This window comes from Rhineura floridana, chromosome 21 (genome assembly GCF_030035675.1).
Source record: "Rhineura floridana isolate rRhiFlo1 chromosome 21, rRhiFlo1.hap2, whole genome shotgun sequence".
In the NCBI taxonomy this organism is placed as follows: domain Eukaryota; kingdom Metazoa; phylum Chordata; class Lepidosauria; order Squamata; family Rhineuridae; genus Rhineura; species Rhineura floridana.
In genome coordinates, this window is record NC_084500.1 from 13537467 (window position 1) to 13557000 (window position 19534).

Consider the following 19534-nt stretch of genomic DNA (forward strand, 5'->3'; position numbering starts at 1 on the left):
GAGGGCAGACCGAGGTGGGGTGGAGAAGAGCCACATCGGCCAGCCTCTACTGTTCACACATCCTCTAAAAGCTAATAAGATGCAAGATTGGCCTTCCTGGACAGCAAGTCCCGTAAATTTGGTGCCACCACTGAAAAGGTCCTGTCTTGTGGCACCAACCACCACACCTCTGGTCAGGCAGGAAGGGGCAGTCCACGGAGGGAATGAATGTGTTCCTAGAAGTAGGACACGGAGCCTGTGCAGATGCCAAGCCACTCATGCAACGGCATCCCTGCTAGGAGGATTCTCCACATTCTGAACCACCCGAACAGTTTTCAAGGGCTGCTCCACAAAGAGAGTGCTGCGGTAGTCTTGTCCTGAGGTGCCAGAGGGTTAAGTAAAGGGAGGGAACAGGAACTTTTCAAGGTCGATTGACAAGAAGCAAGCAGCCCCATCTGAAGCTGCTTCAAATGAAAAGGCCGCCAGATAATTAAAAATGCATTCAGCAATCTTTATTAATAAACACGAGGGCTGGGGAGTCCTTGTGTAGTGCCACTCTCTCGCTGCACAGAAATATGTAAATACTGCGCCCAGGCTAGATTCCATCTCTCTGGGGAATGAGGTTTCTTCTTTCCCTGTAAGTTTGCCCTTTCCAGACAAGGCTTTTCAAGGAATAGAACAAGATTGAATATTTTAATAGGATGTATGAGACCACGGGGGTGTAAGGCAGATTCAATCAGGCAGGCTGTGTGGGACGATAATTTAGTTTTCATATACGTTGTTCTTTATTCCTTCAGGTTGACACAGAACTGGAGGAAAGGCGGGGGAATGAAAACAGCCCAACAACAAGAGATTCAAATTAATAGTGCCCGCTATCAGTAACACTGTGGATAATGGGAACAGGATGGCTTTTGCCAAACACGCACAAACAAAAAACTAGGCTATGGTTTAAAAAAGTGCATATACTTGAAACCTGTGAAGGCAAAAAGATTCAGGAAAGGAACAGCCAAATGCATATTTCAACAAGCCTTTTTAGTAGAGGCCTAAGATAGTCTGCATCTGCACTGGAATTGTTTTAAAGATGTTTTTATTGGTTTAGCGCTTGTTGTTTGCTGCCCTGGGCTCCTTTGGGAAGAAGGGCTGGATATAAATTGAAATCATCATCATCGTATCTATATCATGTATATCTCGTGTGTATTTGATGCATATTTTAGGGATAATACTATTATATGAATTGGTTTTTTTGTTTTTATGTTGTTAGCAATTTGGGATTATGTTTATTGTACGCCGCTCTGAATTCCGAAATTCGGAACTAGGGCGGGATATAAAATTTTTAAATAAATAAAAATAAATAAATATCTATAGATCTACAGAAAGATGAAGATATACTAACACAATCACCATGAAGTGCTTGTGAAACTCTCAGAAATCCTGTCGCTTTACACACACATACACGTTACTAGTCCTCATGGTTGGTTAGGTAAGCATAAGAAACACGATCAGCAGCTAGTAAGTAAATACACTCTGCACCAATTCATCTCAAAAGTTTTCAGTGCTGTGCTAATTTCCATGCAAGATAACCATCATTTAAGAGCCCAATCCACACATTTTATCATCTGATGATGGTAGCAATGGAATGTGAGTAATTGGAATAATTAAAGTTGGAAGCCGCATGCTTGAGAGCCGAGCTACACATTACGCAGGTAATCCAAGATCCATTTTTTATTTTAAAGCGACTGCTCTGGATTTGGGGAGCTCTCGATTTGATCAAAGCGGGGCGGGGGGGGGAGATACAGGGACAGCCACTCTCTGCAGAAAAAGAAAATCCCTGCTGGGAATGAGGGGACAGGACAGCCTTACTCTTTGGTTTTCTGCCAGCTGGGTGACAACTTATTCCCAAGTAGTTCACAATCTAACCACCGCAAAAAGTTGTAAAAATTTAGTAAATGCCATGCACCTTTCTAGCCTACAAATTGGGATGGGGGGGGGAGAGAGAGAAAGGGGAAAGACCTTGTAGAAGGAAGAAAAACAGCTGTATTTTTTTACCTCTTGAAACAGTCATTCGAAGTCAGATTGATTTATGTATCAGAGCACCACCAAAATCCTGGAGCCGTGAACGTTTTTATAGTGTACGCTGTGAGCAGTGGGGTGGTTCCCCCCGCCCGGCTTTACAAAACCACAGATTTCAACCCATAATAGGGTCCCGTTTCTACACGGTATGATTAAATATGCCCAAAATCTATATACAGAAGAACCTAACCAAGGGAGAACAGAGAGCCCAGATGTAGGTGTGGGTCAGTTGAAAACTCTCCAGTTGAGGGCCACTTTCCCCTAGCAGGCAATCTTTCAGGGGCCATTTGCTAGTGGTGGGCATGGCCAGATGCAAAATGGGTGAAGTATTGGACAGGAGGCTCGCTTCTACACACACTCACACACCCCTCCCTCCATCCTCCATCCTGGCAAGCAAGAGGCATGAACAGAGTTCAAGAACCCATTTCCAGCCAGGGAAAACCGCTCATGGAGGGTGCAAAGGCTGGCCGGCGAGGGGTGTGGACTGCAATGAGGCTTGAAGGCCAGAGAGAGGCCTGGAGGGCCGCATTTGGCTTCCAGGCCTGAGGTTCCCCATCCATGGGTTTAAGGGCTGGTTCACATTTAAGTAGCAGGAACGTTTTGCCACACACAGGCTGGCGCTTACAACAAACCAGTAACTCAAAATGCTATCACATATGCAGAAAACACCTCTGCTGCTTAATATGTGAAATGGCCTTCAGAGATTCTGGGATTTCTGGAGAGTCATAGTCCTAGGGACTGACACCAAATCCCAAACACTGTTGAACGGAAATGTATCTAGATTTATCCCCTGAGGGTTACAGCATCAAGCCACTGCCAGTCAGTGTAGACAATACTGAGCTAGATGCACCAACGGTCTGGCTCAGCATAAGGCAACGACCTACGTTCCTATTTAAACCAGTCCTTCATTCCAAATAATGAGGACTAGAATCTTGTTTTATTTTCAGGGGGAAAAGCTGACGGTCAGGTGTAGAGGCACCTGCTTTGCATGCAGAAGTTCCCCAGGTTCAATCTTCGGCATCTCCGGGTGGGGCTGGATACGTCCCCTGTCTGAAAGCTTGGAGAGATGCTGCCAGTCAGCGTCAACAACACTGAACTAGATTGATCCAATGAGTCTGGCTTGGTATAAGGCAGCGTCCCATGTTCCCAGCTTTCCAAGAAGACGAAAAGAAGCTTTCAGTACACTACTGACTTATTAAGGTCAAGCACGGGGTAAAGTCCTGCATCGTTTGCGTTTCTTGCCTCTGTGCAACTCAAAGGGCCGTTCCCATTCGGAGAGAGAGTCTGTCAATCTGAGCCTACTGGACAGTTTGCCCGAAAGGCTATTCTAAAAACACGGAGGGTGTTCCAATTAGCCACGGGCCAAGGAGTGACCTATCTGGCAAGGCATAAATGGCACTCACTCCCAAGGTAAGAGCGCGCAGAAGAGGAGGGGTCGACACAGGGGTCTCCCCTGGATTAAAGTTTAACTTACCCTTTATTGCAACCTACAAAAATGCAAGTAATGAGCAGTAACATTTTTATTTCCGTTAAACTGTCATTTTAGGCTGAGCCAGGGATAATTACCTATTTTCACCGCAGTAAGGTTTTATCGCCCTTAGTGAGGCATTTTCTAATTTAGTATTTTTACATAAAACCTTGCTTTAGAGCAGGGATTGGGGGGGGGGAGTGAACGTGGGCCATTTGCCATAAAACACACTAGTACCCTGACTCAATTATTTATATGTTTCTTCCCAAAAAGGGGGGGGGAGAGTGTTCACCTGGAATTGCATCAGAAAGGAAAATGATCCTAATTTAGCAAAGGAACTGAGGTGGATGGGTCAGTGCATCCCACTGAATGGGCTGAATGACTCTCTTGATGGAGAGGAACAAGCGTCCCCAGTCACAGCCGCCTTCTCTAGGTCAATCTTGTCTACAGCAGAGTGGTCCAGCATAACTGTGGCTGGCAGTGGAAAAGATTGGACCCGGGACCTTATGCATGAAACCAGATGCTCTAACTTCTTTGGACCTTCCACAAAGGAGGAAGAGCCTTATAGCACCTGGTGGTCTCCCATCCAGGTACTAACCAGGCCTGACCCAGCTTAGCTTCCAAGTTCAGGTACATCCCACAAGAGGGAGCAATGGCCACAAACCTGGATGGCTTTGAAGGTGGATTAGACAAATGCATAGAGGAGAAGGCTGTCACAGGCTACTGGCCACGATGGCTGTGCTCTGCCTCCACTATCGGGGCAATGTGTCTCTGGATGTAGTGGCTGGGAACCACAAGTGGCGAGAGTTGCTGTTGCACTCAGGGCCTGCTTGCGGGCATCCCAGAGGCATCTGGTGGGCCGCTGTGAGAACAGGACGCTGGCCCAGGCGGGCCTGTGGCCTGATCCAGAGGGCTCTTCCGACATTCTTCAATGCTCTAATGCAGCATGGCTGGTAATTTCAACACTTTCATTCTGGGCACCCACCTTTAACCCCAATCCCCAGGTTTTTTTAATAATAATAATAATAATAATAATTATTATAGACCGCTTACTATCTAAAGAGAGCCAGTGCGGTGTAGTGGTTAAGGTGTTGGACTAAGCCCTGGGAGACCAGGGTTCGAATCCCCACACAGCCACGAAGCTCACTGGGTGACCTTGGGCCAGTCACTGCCTCTCAGCCTCAGAGGGAGGCAATGGTAAACCCCCTCTGAACACCCCTTACCGTGAAAACCCTCTTCATAGGGTCGCCATAAGTCGGGATCGACTTGAAGGCAGTCCATTTCGTTTTTTACTATCTAAAAGATCTCAAAGCGGTTTACAATAAAATACACAAGGCACAATAAAAAACATATCAAATTAATTTACAAAGCAAAATACATAAACAATATCCACATACAGTACATAACATGAATGAAACCTTAATCTTTAAACAGCTAGTTTAAATAGTCTCAGACCTTCAAGGAAAATTCACCCTTCGTCCTTATGGCTATCAGGCTAGTGGGCAGAAAATAAACTGGGATCTGGTAGATCTTTGCCCAATATCCTGCAGATCAGCAAATGTTTCCAACCACCAACTGTTTACCAGAAGCAGGAACATGACCAAGACTTTTCTAAGCCAAATGAAGCTCTTGAAATCACGGGTGTCCACAGGAATTTTTCAGGGAGGCAAAATTTTTCAGGGGAGAGGGATTTTTCCAGGGTATGACCCTCAGACTGGAAAAGTGTGCCTAGTCCCAGTATAGAGAGAGGCACTCTCCCTACCTGCTGTTCCAAGCACCTGGCATTCAGGAGCATAGTGCCTCCAACAGCAGAGGCAGCACATAGCCATCAGTCAGCTACTGGGCTAAATTCAAAGTGCTTGTTTTGGTGTACAAAGCACTAAATAGCCTGGAACCAGGATACCTAACAGACTTCAACTCTGAAAGATTGGTTCACCTTTACTTACCCAATTGGTCACTGCGCTCTCCTGGTGAGGGCCTCTTGTAGAAACCATCTTATCAGGAGGTATGTTCCACATAATATAAGCATCAGACCTATAGTGTTGTGGCACCTACCCTGTGGAATACTTAAATATTAGATAGGTGGCGTCTCTCTTGTCTTTTCGGCACCTATTGAAGATCTTCCTCTTTCAAAAAGCCTTTCAAGTAGAGGCCTACATCCCAGTCTGGATCTGTACTGGAATTCTTTTTTAGGATGTTTTAAAGATGCTTTTAGTGTTTTGTTGCTTTTTGTTTGCTGCCCTGGGCTCCTTGGGAGGAAGGGCAGAATATAAATTTAATAAATAAATCAGCATCATGGCTAGTGGCCATTGATCAGCTTATTCTCCATTAATTTGTCTAGTAAGAACGTAAGAAGAGCGTAGCTACTGAATCAGGCCATCTTGGAGGCCCACTTGAGCACAAAGCAACTCTTCCTGCTTGTGCTTCCACGCAAACTGATATAAAACAGCCCTGCTTAATTTGCACAACTTATGCAGGCCGCAGAATCCACCAGGGCTGTGGAGTTGGAGTCGCGGAGTCGGAAGCAATTTTGGGTGGAGTCGGAGTTGGTAGAAATGTACAGACTCCGACTCTGGCTTCAAAATAAAAACTTTCATAGGAATTTAGGAAAGTTTTCTTGTTCAGAAATTTTAATCAAATGAATATATTTTATGTTCTAGCAATCTAAGCCTGATGATTCACGTGGTGGTGATGAAATGCCTTGTGCTACCATTTTACTACAGTAAATTTGTTATTACTAGTTAATATACATTTGCCATTTATGAAGGAGTCGGACAGTAGAAAAATAGAGGAGTCAGAGTCGAAGGTTTGCAGTACCGACTCCACAGCCCTGGAATCCACCTTTTTGCCGTCGTGGGATTTGGAGGACATGAAGGCCCAAATGCAAGGTAAGCTCATGCTAGTTTGTCCATCCATACGCCAATGACAGAAAAAGGCCGGCGAGGGTTTAATCCCAGAACTATTCTAAGATAAATATATATATGTGTGTGTGTGTGTGACCGTAATTGTGATTAACCAGAGGTTTTTATTGTATTAACAAAATGTTTCAGCGTCCGCCTTCATCGGCTGCCAACCTACAAATGCTGTTACCAAGGTGGCAGTTAGAGAGCTTTGAGGATGGAATGCTCAGAGGGGCTTCCTTTGCAGAAGCTAAGTGGTGGTGGTACTGTCCTCCAGGGTCAGGCCATGTGGTGCCAATGAGATATCTCTATCTATCTATCTATCTATCTATCTATCTATCTATCTATCTATCTATCTATCTATCTATCTATCTATCTATCTATCTATCTATCTATCTATCTATCTATCTATCTATCTATCTCAAGTAAGCCACCAGACAGTTGCATTTATTTTAAGGTACCCACATTCCCTCTCCGTGGCTTTATAAAAAGGGAGAGCGAACACTAGGTGGCAGCCTCGCCCTTGTTTAACTGTCGAAGGCTCAGGAAAAGGGGGCATGCGCCCACACAGCATAGAAGCCACACCAGAGAATGTGGGCAAATATTAAAAGAAAAATCCAGGCCATAAATTAAACCAGCGAGCAAGGCTAGCGTCTCAAGAGCAGTTAGCTCTTAAAAAAACCGGAAGGGCCAACAGCAATTTCTCTTTCTCCCTGGGGCAGGACTGGGTGCGCTTCAAGCCACAGGCAACTACTTTTTAAAACCTTCCACTGTCCTCTTAAGAATTCCATAAGGAAACCAGTGGTCTCAGAGTGGTCTTCTCCTCCTCCTCCCAAGACAAGAAGATTTCAGATGGGGGTGGTGGAGAGGAGAAGCACGACGGATCCTTCATGCTCAGCAGAGGTTGCAAAGAAGGGATAGTAGTGGAAGTCCTGAACAACAATGCAGAATTGCTTCTCCTCCTCCTCCCCCCCCCCAAATGTGAGAATGGTCAGAACACTCCTAATCTAGCCCACATGGGGTCACCGGCAAATCCATCCGTTGTGCGGCCACATCTGTACTATACTTTTAAAGCACCATTACACCACTATAAACAGTCACAACTTCCCCCAAAGAATCCTGGGAAGTGTAGTTTTTAAAGGGTGCTGTGACAGACTCCCCTATTCCGCTCACAGAGCTACAACTCCCAGAATTCCCTGGGAATATGGATGGATGGATGGATTGTTAAACCACTCTGGGATTCTTTTGTGACTCCAGTACTACAGACACCCAGGAGAAGTGCACCCGCAATGGTCAGCAGGATTCTGGGAGAAGATTCTGCAGTCCTGTGCTCAATGGAATATAGTGCCAAGCACAGAATTCAGCAATCTCTTCTTTTTTTAAAAAAAGTGTTGCTGCCGCTCTATTGTGGAACCTCATCCCTTGTCAAGACACAATGAACACCAACTCTTTATACTTTCTGGAAAGAACTGAAGACATTTTTGTTGCAAGGAGCTTTTCCAGCTTGATGGGGTGGGGGAAATATGGTCTCTGCTTTGTATGTCTTTATCTATACTGTTTTTAAGCCTATTTTTAGTTCTTTGTATTGTGTGGTTGTCAACCTGCCTGGAGATTTATGTGAAAGGTGATTCATAAATTAATATGATGATAATGATGACTAGAATAACAACAACAACAATATTGTTGTGATGGTAAAGTCTGACAGCCTGTGGCAACTAAATCTTAGGACGCTTCCCAATGACCTGTTTATTGAGCATTCATCCTGATTCGTTTTCAGGGACATTAGACATCGCATTCATTCTGGTTTCTTTTTGGGGAGGTTAGACAATGTTGCGTCAAAGCAAGTACTCCACACTTCTCTGCATCATTTTCCTTATTGCAAAAAAAAAGAAAAAAGTCTGATCTTTTGGGGAAGTGGGTTTGTTGCGCAAGACCTCCAAATCCACTACACCCGCGCAACCTAAATTTGCATCCCACCTCAAAATAGCGACAGCCTGGAAGCGCCCTTAGAAGCTAGAGAGGTGGCCAAGGAATAGTTGTTGTTCGTGTGACAGGGATTTGGCATTCGGCTGCTGTAGACTCTCTCTGCAACCAGTAAATAAAAATAAATAAATTCCGCAAAGGGGTACATCCAGCCCCATGAACAGTACAGAGTCAACTGTACGTTTTCCTTGGAGGAAGTTACTATTTACTTCCCTGAAAGGTCATTCTCTCTTCTTTCTTCCCCTGCACTAAAACACACACATATAAGCAGTCAAGAAAGGAGTGAGTGTGTGTATATAAGAACAGAGGAAGCCAGAGCTGTGGAGTCGGTACACCAAACCTCTGACTCCTCTATTTTTCTACTGTCTGACTCCGACTCCACCCAAAATTGCTTCTTGTCTATCGAAATTTATTTGGAAGTCTGAGTCGGTACATTTGTACCGACTCCGACTCCACCCAAAATTGCTCCCGACTCCGACTCCACAGCCCTGGAGGAAGCTGCCTTATACTGAACCAGGCCATTGGTCCATCTAGCTCAGTACTGTCTGTGCCATTGTTCTTCAGCCTTGGGTCTTTAGATGTTGTTGGACTGCAATTCCCATCATTCTTGTCCATTGCCTAAGCTGACTGGGGCTGATGAGAGCTGTAGTCCAACAACGTCTGCGGACCCAAGGTTGAAGGACAGTGGTCTACACCAGGACTTCCCAAACTGTGGTCCGTGAGCTTCATTCAGGTGGCCCGCGACATGCCTGCATAAAATATTCAGACTGATTTCTTATTGTAGCTTATTGTTTCTGTTATTTCTTATGCTCCATTTTATTGTAGTACAATCTGAATTCTATGGAAGGCAAATTGTAATACGATATAAGAAATGAAAGAAGCAATGAAAATACAATGAAAACTAGTACAACAATCCAGCACAGCACATTACAATGGCTACAACAGGCAGAAAAACCATTAAGTGGTCTGCCAAGACAATCAGCAGTTTTCATGTCGTCCATGGGGGGGGGAGGACGTTTTGGAACCCCTAGTCTACGCTGATCCACAAAATCTCTCCAGGGTTTCAGAGAAGGAGTCTCTCCCAGTCCTACCTGGAGATACTGGGGAATTGAACCCGAGATCTTCTGCATGCAAGAAAGATGCTCTACCCACTAAGCCACTAGGGCCCTTCCCCAAGACTCCTTTTATTTGCATATTTTAATAACTCCCCCCAGAATGGTTTCTTCTCTTCCACAGCTTGACTGTTTTGTAACAGATTCTACGCAAGAGATGAGAAATTGTCTTGCCAGGGGAAAACGACACATCATCCTGCCACTCTTAACAGGTTAGTTTTATTTATTTATTTTTTAAAAAAGAAGGAGGGGAGGAAATTTCCATAACGAAAGAGTTCCAGCAAAATTTACTGCTGGGGCTTGCTTATATTTATAGCCTGCTCTTTTCCATAGGCTTGAGGCAAGTTCACTTTCAGGGGGGGCATAAGCAGGCTGTGGGTGGCATTTTTTTGATTAGGTATGGGGAGGATCTGACTTAAGAGACTGGGAGGGGGATTTATTCACTGCTAACCGATCTAATCTGTACTTCCCAAAACTGAAACACAGCTATCCTTTGACATTCCTGCACTCCTTTGAATTATGTGATGCAGTTCTCTAACAGCGACAAAAATGCATACGGAAAAGTTCGCATTAGGGAAAATTGAACACACAAACAGTGACAGCCGGTGGCTCCATGTCAGCGGGGCAGTGGAATCTGCTCCGGGTTTTAGTCCAAACTTCCAAGGAGCTGTCCAAGGTGCTGAACACCAGCCAGCACTGCGCACTGTTGTGTATGTTCATGAAAGCAACACACAAAAGTGCCTTATCCTAAGGGAAACGGCTAATAAAAATGCAGATATTAGGAGGAACACGCACAAAAATTCATACAGAGCTACGTGCAGAGCTTTTAAACAAATCTGCCAACTGAGCTTAAGGTAGGAAAAATGAGCAATGTAAAGAAACTGAGGCTCACAGATTCCTCCACTCCTAAAGTGGGATTAAGTCGACGGCAGAAGGAAGACGGGACAGGATCAGAGAGCATCGGTCTTTCGCTGGTGAACTGCGCTCCAGTCTAAAAGGGAAGGGCTGTAAGCTCAGTGCCAGAACATCCGCTCCGCATGCAGAAGCTCACTGGTTCAATCCCTGCCACATCCAGTTAGGATTTAGGAAGGTCCCCTAACTGTAACCCTAGAGAGCCACTGCTAGTCAGCGTAAACCAAGGGCTGTCTTACTCAAAGTAGGCCCCTTAAAGTTAATGGACATGCCTAACTTAGATTCATTGATTTGATTTGATTTTAATATTTCTACCCCGCCTTCCGGCCAAAAGGCCCTCAAGGCAGCTTACAAAAGAGCACCAATATAAAAATACACCAATAAAACATCAATAATATATCAATAATGCATCAATAAACAATAAAAACAGTACCATTTGTAATACATTTCAAAGTTAACACAAACAGATTCATTGATCTGAATGGGTCTACTCTGAGCAAGACTAGCATCGGATACGACCCTACGGGTGGGGAACATTTGACCCTCCAGATGTTGTTGGACTCTCAACTCCCATCAGCCCCAGCCAGCATGGCCAATGGTCAGGGATGACGGGAGCTGGAGGGCAGCAACATCTGGAGGGCCAAAGGCTTCCCAGCCCTGGGGTAAACAACAGTGAGCTTAGATGGACAAATGATCTGACTTGGCATCCTATGTTCCTAAGGTACGTTGCAGTACCAGTATTTGAAAGGGTGGGGGGGGGTTGGGGGGGAGGAGGATTTCTAGAGAAAGAAAAATGCAAGAGAGACATGTTAAACAATCAAAAGAGGGTTCCCTGTTGCCAGTTGGGCTTAAAAGTGAGCCACAGGACTGAAAGACAAAAGACGAGTGTATTAGAAAAAAAAACAATATATAGGAAATGAGTACATCAGAAGCGCCCTGCCGGGTCAGGCCAAAGGCATGTCTAGTCCAGCATCCGGTTCTCTGTACTGGCCAACCAGATGCCTCTGGAAAGCCCACAAGCAGGACATCAGTGCAAAATACTTTATATGTGGGGCTGCCTTTGAAAAGCCGTTTGGAAACTACAGAGAGTGCAGAATTCAGGAGCCACACTCTTGACTGAGACCAGAAGGTCTGAACATACTAACACCGATTTCTAGCCCGACTGCACTGGTTACCAATTAGTTTTCGGGCTCAATTCACAGTGCTGGCTTTGACCTTGAAAGCCCTGTACAGCTCAGGACAGCAATACCTCCAGGACCACCTCTCCCTGCATGAACCAGCCCAGACCCTGCAGTCTTCAGGAGAGACCCTTGTCCGTGTGCCCCACCCAAGAGAGGTGCACAGCGTGGCCAAACACCCACAGGCCTTTTCAGTGGTGGCCCCTCATCTGTGGAACACTCTCCTCAGGAAAACCTCCTCCTCCTCAGGTCCCAGGCTATAGTCTGAAGGCACATAAGGCCAGCTCCCTGTTGAGCTAAGCAGGGTCGGGTCTGGTCAGTGCCTGGATGGGAGACTGCCTGTGAACCATATGTAAGCTGTCTTGGGTTTCATGAAAAAGAAAGGCGGGGTATAAATGTAATAAATAAATAAATAACGACAGGCTTGGCGCCATCCTTGGCAGTCTTTAGGCACCAGGTTAAGACCTTTCAATTGACCCAAGCCTTTGGAAATTAAGAGAGAGTCTTTTTGGGGGCTTTCTGGTGGCTGCCCCTAGGCTTTGGAATTCCCTTCCTAAGGGGGCAAGGATGGCCTCCTCTTTATTGTCCTTCCGTCGGCAGGCAAAGACTTTTTTATTCCAACAGGCTTTTAGAATAAAAGGTGGTTAGGACAGTTTGTTGAGAGGTTGCTGCATTGTCTATTGCTTAATTGCACTATTTTAATTTGTTTTATTTATTTTAAGTGGATGTTAAATGTTTTAATCTTGCTAATGGTTTAATCTTATTTTAATGTAGAATTTTGAATGTTTTAATCATATGTATTTATGTTGTTGTAAGCCGCCCTGAGTTCCACTGGAAAAAGGTATAAATAAAGATAATCAATCAATCAATCAATCAGTTGCCTCCTACAATGGTGTTCATGTTCTGGTGGGGAGGACTTGTCCTTATTAATATGTTGCTGGGTGAGCATTTCATGTCTTTTGTATTGTCCATAGGTTTTTTAAAAAAATGGTTTTAAATTGCTTTTATGTGTCGTATTTTATCTTGTCAAGTCACTTCCAGACTTTTTATTTTACAAAGCAACTGACAAATGCCTTGAGAAGAGAAGACTGAAGGGAGATATGATAGCACTCTTCAAGCACTTGAAAGGTAGTCACACAGAGGAGGGCCACGATCTCTTCTCGATCGTCCCAAAGTACACAACACAGAATAATGGGCTCAAGTTACAAGAAGCCCAATTTCGGCTGAACATCAATGACCTAGGCACCATCTCTGCTACCTTTTCAGCACCTACTGAAGACCTTCCTCTTTCAACAAGCCTTTTAAGTAGAGACCTTATCCCAGCCTGTGTATGCACTGGAATTACCTTTTAAGATGTTTTTAAAGCTTTTTTTTTTAGATGTTTTTGCTTTAATACTTTTTTAAACATGTTTTGTTTTATTATATTTTAAAGTCTGTATTTAAGATGTTTTAGAGTGTTTTTGTTTGCTGCCCTGGGCTCCTTCTGGGAGGAAGGGCAGGATATAAATTTAATCAAAAATATTAATAATATTAACAACAACAACAACACTAACGAGTTGGAATTGCTTTTAGGATGTTTTAAAAGTTTTTGGTTTAAAGATGTTTTTGATGTTAAGATACTTTAAATATGTTTTTAGTGTTTTATAATTTGTTCATTGCTCTGGGCTCGCTGTGGGAGGGAGGGCAGGAAATAAATTTAATAAATAAATTAAAAGAAAATAAATAATTACGAGTTTGAGTTTTAAGAAGTTTGTCCTCCGCAGCATCCAGTAGTTGAGGGGAAAGAGTGGCCAGAAGAAAGAGGCAGCAAGAATATGCTGAGAAGGTGACTGGAGGTTATGAACAAAGTTCGCTGGGAATGACTAGAGAAACTTACTTTTTAGGAATTGGACAGTTACACACAAGCTTCCTGAAGCTAAATTTCCACTGACCTGACTTGTTGCAGTTTGCTTCAATCTTAAGGGGTGAACACTGTATCATACAAAATATGACCAGCTGCTACCAATAACGGATCCATACAAAAACAAGGCCTACCTCGCAGGGATGTTGTGAAGACAGGTTAAAGAGTCTGGAGAATAAGGCACTTTGCCTGCTACCAACACTGCTAAATTAACAGATCTGGCATTACATATGTCTTCCCTATATATACTTAATTTTTTTTAAAAAAAAATCTAAGTGGGTTGCATAAAATGTTACAAAATATTCATTAAAAATAGAAATAAAAACACTTAAAACAGCAACATATAAAATTCAACAGATTTCAAAAACAAATGCGCATAATAAAGTCACGTGTCTGGATGGGCTTCCCTAAACAAAACTATGTTTAGAAGGCATTGGAAACCGTAGAAGGAAAAGTGCCTGCCTAATATCAAGAGGCAAGGAGTTCCACAGCCTAAGCGCTGCAGAATGAACATTAAGTGGCAGTTCTGCAGAGTGAGGTGGTGGAGTGAGCGCATATGAGGCAAGGCGATCCTTCAAGTAAACTTTTGAAAGATAATTTGCAAGGCCTCTCTATCTGGCCTTTGGGATTGACAGCTTCAGACCCAAATTCCTCCACTAATCTAACCACTCAGGGTTTTTAATACCAGACATACAAAACTATGCAGAGTAAAGACTAGGATCTTGTGAAGATTTCCCCCACTACTAACTCTTATGTCACAGAAACGTATTAATCCTTTCTTGCCTGGATTTCATAGTGTGCACCTCTTGCAGCTCACAGCAAGAAGTGTTCTGACTGACATAGCGGAAGAGTCAGTTATAAGAACGCAGCACCTGATCTAGGAAGATGCATCCTTCCCGACTAAAGCGCATCACCTGTGCTCTTTCGGCAGCCCACAGAGGTGGCACTGCAATAACAACGGCTTTACAGCCTCCCAACCTACTTTGCTTTACGCGCAGAAAATGTCGCACCATCCAGCCATGTGCATGGGGGATGCGTGTCCCCACCAGCATCTGTCTCACTGGACAAATTATGGACCAATCCGAGTTAATGCAAAGCTGTAATCCTCTTTAACGAGAGATCAAAATCAGCGCCATGAGTTCTGCTTGTCCCGCCATCTGATAAGGACCAGAGGGAGCCTCTAATATAAAAGAGCCACAAGAACCCTTAATGATGCCATTGAAAGGGATCGCCTGTTTAAAAAACATTGCTATTGTTCTGACCTATTTGGTCATTGTTGCACAATTTTTCTCCCTGGCCCACTTTCACCTGTTAGGAGTATCCCACCAAATCCAACACCTTGAGAGATCTTTGTGCATCTCCCTGGGAAATGTCCCAACCTGCAAGTTTTTGCAAGACGCAGCTAACAAGGGAAGGTTCATTACGAAGTATTATGCTGCATATTCATGATACACAGGCACAAAATTCCACAGAAGTGCAGGGATTTATTCATTTATTATTAAATTTAAATATCCCTCCCTTCCTCCCAAAGGAGGCTAGAACACGGTGTTGGATGAAGGATTCAGCTACTGAAGAACCTCAGCAAGCTTCTTGTTTTGTTTAAAAGCAAGTGTCTAGTCCTTGTGGATGCAGAGATGTTATGTGGGCAATGCCTATTTAAGTCTCAGAAGATAAAAGACAGATGGCCGGACAAGATTTTTTGGACAGCTGCTTTCTGCTTCCAATCCCAGACCGAAACACCGCCACCCCCATCCTGTACTTTCACATCCGACTTGCCTCAGCTACCTGGAGGGCTGTCACCCATAACCCCAAAATGGTTTTTAAGCCAGGTGCCAGCTCAGCTTTCAAATCCAAAAAGGCATGTTACCGCATCCCACAAGCTTTTGTCTGCCGGGTTGTACAATGCTGCACATACCCCCCCGGCACATCTCAACAGCCTTTACACTTTGCATCTCCCTCCACCCCCCACCACCACTTTTCTGCCTCCCCCTCCATGCCCAGACAATTAATTTATTTTATAGGGTGTAAGCATGCCGCTGTTTCCCATCCCCCGATTTTTCACACCATAAACAGGCGACACGCCCCGCTGTATGGGGATTTTATTTGTTTTGGGGTCAAGCCTCCAAAATGACTGAGCAAAACAGCCCAGTGCGTGATCACACCACTGTGAAATGCGTATTTGCATTTTCAATCTCGTAATTCACACTTGCAAACAATGAAATTACCTTCGACTGGCACTAGAGAAAGCGGCACAATCATTACCTTCCCCCTTTCATGCGTATGTATACGTTTTGTACTGCGAAAATTAAATAAATAAGTGTGTGTAACAAAGGTGTGGGGGGAAGGTAGCACAATGCATATATTCAGGCACAATACATTGGAGGGCATCAACAGGGCTGTATGCATTCCACAACTGCATCACTTAGAAGAGACATCTTAGAAGAGACATCTAGAGGGCCAGTCGTGTAAGTCTCTTGCAAACACAGCAAAAGCCGTGTCCGCATGTCATTTTAAAACCAGCATGACCATTGAGCACCAAAGATTTCTGAGGAAGCTTAGCAGTTATGGAATAAGAGGAGAGGTCCTTGTGACGCCCTTCCCTGGCTCTCCCTGTCAGGTTCCTACCTGCTCGTGGTTACTGCCTGTCTCTAGGCACCACCAGGGACTCCACCAGTCCGAACTGTCCTTTCTTATGGTTTCTCTCCCCGCTCTAGCACAGATCTCAACAGATCCCCCTGCTAGGCAGCACCACCAGTCACGTCCTATAACCAGTAGTCCCAGAGACTCTGCCTGAGTCTCTCTATCTGGTTACCTCTGTGACTGAGTGCTAAAGCTGTCCCAATCCCTTTGATTTACTCAGACTGCTTATAATTCTGGTTTGCTCTGAATACTTGTGGTGGTATATTCTTCCCTTCACCCGCTGCCACCATTTGTCACTCTTCAGCCTTGGTTATTTACCTCACCCTCCCTTCTGGTCTGTGAAACCCCAGCCAAGGATCAGGCCTTTGGTAAACCAAATTAAGTATTTATTAAATAACACAGAGAACAAGATTAACAAGATTTCTTCATAAGGCACATAAGCATATGGTTACATCTATTCCTGAGGTACTGGTCTTAGTATTAATCCGAACTCCACCCTCTCCTCACATCCACCAGCTCTCCACACAATCTCCTCTCGAAACCCACCAAAACAACCCTCTCAAGTCCACCAGCGTACACACATGTCCACACCACATCCACCCAGATTTACCTGACAGATTTATACTGTCAGCCATTTTAAACATTCAGCCAATCATCCAGCATTCTACTGCCCATTCACTCCCCCTCCTCTTTCACTCCACTTACCATGTATCTCCTATACAAACAGCACTTACCCTATTTACACTAATATAGGAACATCACAGTCCTCTTGTGGATAAGGAATTGGTTAAGAAGCAGAAAGCAGAGAGTAGGAATAAATGGACAGTTCTCCCAATGGAGGGCTGTAGAAAGTAGAGTCCCTCAAGGATCAGTATTGGGACCTGTACTTTTCAACTTGTTCATTAAAGGTAAAGGTGTCCCCGCACTTATAGTGCAAGTCGTTTCTGACTCTTAGGGTGACGTCTTGCGAAGTTTACTAGGCAGACCGTATATATGGGGTGGGATTGCCAGTTCCTTCCCCGGCCTTTCTTAGCCCCCCAACGTATGCCAGGTACTCATTTTACCGACCATGGATGGATGGAAGGCTGAGTGGACCTTGACCCCTTTTACCAGAGTTTCGACTTCCTCCTTCCATTGGAATCGAACTCCAGCTGTGAGCAGAGCTTCGGCTGCGTTACCGCCGCTTACCACTCTGCACCACGGAGGGTCTTAACTTGTTCATTAATGACCTAGAATTAGGAGTGAGCAGTGAAGTGGCCAAGTTTGCTGACGACACTAAATTGTTCAGGGTTGTTAAAACAAAAAGGGATTGCGAAGAGCTCCAAAAAGACCTCTCCAAACTGAGTGAATGGGCGGAAAAATGGCAAATGCAATTCAATATAAACAAATGTAAAATTATACATATTGGAGCAAAAAATCTTAATTTCACATATACACTTATGGGGTCTGAACTGGCGGTGACTGACCAGGAGAGAGACCTTGGGGTTGTAGTGGACAGCACGATGAATATGTCGACCCAGTGTATGGCAGCTGTGAAAAAGGCAAATTCCATGCTAGGGATAATTAGGAAAGGTATTGAAAATAAAACAGCCGATATCATATCGTTGAAACAATGCCGTTGTATAAATCTATGGTGCGGCCGCATTTGGAATACTGTGTACAGTTCTGGTCACCTCATCTCAAAAAGGATATTATAGAGTTGGAAAAGGTTCAGAAGAGGGCAACCAGAATGATCAAGGGGATGGAGCGACTCCCTTACGAGGAAAGGTTGCAGCATTTGGGGCTTTTTAGTTTAGAGAAAAGGGGGTCAGAGGAGACATGATAGACGTGTATAAAATTATGCATGGCACTGAGAAAGTGGACAGAGAAAAGTTTTTCTCCCTCTCTCATAATACTAGAACTTGTGGACATTCAAAGAAGCTGAATGTTGGAAGATTCAGGACAGACAAGAAAAAGTACTTCTTTACTCAGCGCATAGTTAAACTATGGAATTTGCTTCCACAAGACGCAGTAATGGCCACCAGCTTGGATGGCTTTAAAAGAAGATTAGACAAATTCATGGAGGACAGGGCTATCAATGGCTACTAGCCATGATGGCTGTGCTCTGCCACCCTAGTCAGAGGCAGCATGCTTCTGAAAACCAGTTGCCGGAAGCCTCAGGAGGGGAGAGTGTTCTTGCACTCAGGTCCTGCTTGCGGGCTTCCCCCAGGCACCTGGTTGGCCACTGTGAGAACAGGATGCTGGACTAGATGGGCCACTGGCCTGATCCAGCAGGCTCTTCTTATGTTCTTATGCTGGCTGTGACTGGTGGGGATGGTGTAATCCAAAACATCTGGATAGCACTAGGTTGGGGATGTCTGGGCCAAACCACAGTTAGTCTGTGCTAAAAACCAAAGTCTATGCTAAACCAAAGATTGAGCAACTCTTTTCAGCCTGAGGGCCACATTCATTTCTGGACAAGCTTCCCAGGGGTCACATGTCAGTGGAGAGTGGGGGTGGGGTAGAGGTAATGAGGGAAAAGTGTACAGTACACAACATTCTGGCTTTGCAAAAAGCCAGAGGTTTCTAGCCCCCATCTGCGCTATACGCTTAAAGCACTATGATATCACTTAAACAGTCACGGCTTTCCGCAAAGAATCCTGAGATCTATAGTTTGTTAAGGGTGCTGAGAGCTGTTAGGAGAGTCCCCTAAACCCTTCACAGAACTACAATTCCCAGAGTCCTTTAACAGTCAATCCCTCTTCCCAGGGAACTCTGGGAACTGTAGTTCTGAGGGGGAATGGAGGGGGTCTCCTGACAATTCTCAGCATTCTTAAGAAGGGGAGGTGCCTGTGGGTTGCACGGTGCCCATGGGCGCCACATTAGGGACCGCTACACTGGGGACCCAACACAGCCACAGAATCTGGCCATACCTTTTTATGGCATGCGCTTTCATGCACCTGATGAAGGGGTCTCTAGTCCATGAAAACTTCTCCCCTGCTAAATTTCTTAGTCCTTTAGGGTGCAAGAAGGCTCCTTGTCGTTTATATTTTTTAAAAAAATCCCAAACCAAGCTCATTTCAGATGAGCAGCAGTGTTAAGCCAATTGCAAGAAATAAAGAGTTTTGTGGCATCTTAGAAAGAGGCGCAGGGTTCCAGCGCTGCTGTTCTTCAAGCACAGCAGACTTGCGCTAGTGCCACAGAACTTTGTCTCTCATCCTCCCCCCTGCACCCTGAAAATCTGCTTCAGGCGGCTGGAGGGCCCCGCAGACCAGATTTTGAGGGCACGCAGGGAGAGCTTTTTTGCGAGTCAGAGCTTACGCTGCCATGAGTGCTTTCCCCTTTAAAAGGTGCCATGTGCTTTGTGACATTCAGACAACGTCATTCGGATGTACGTCGTTTTTGAAAAGCAC

The 19534-nt window shown here is 44.7% G+C and overlaps 1 protein-coding gene across 3 annotated transcripts in view; it reads right to left on the reverse strand.

The window, feature by feature from the left end:
* Positions 1–19534, reverse strand: part of AATF (apoptosis antagonizing transcription factor) — a 109505-nt gene that overhangs the window by 19146 nt on the left and 70825 nt on the right. The window lies entirely within an intron of this gene.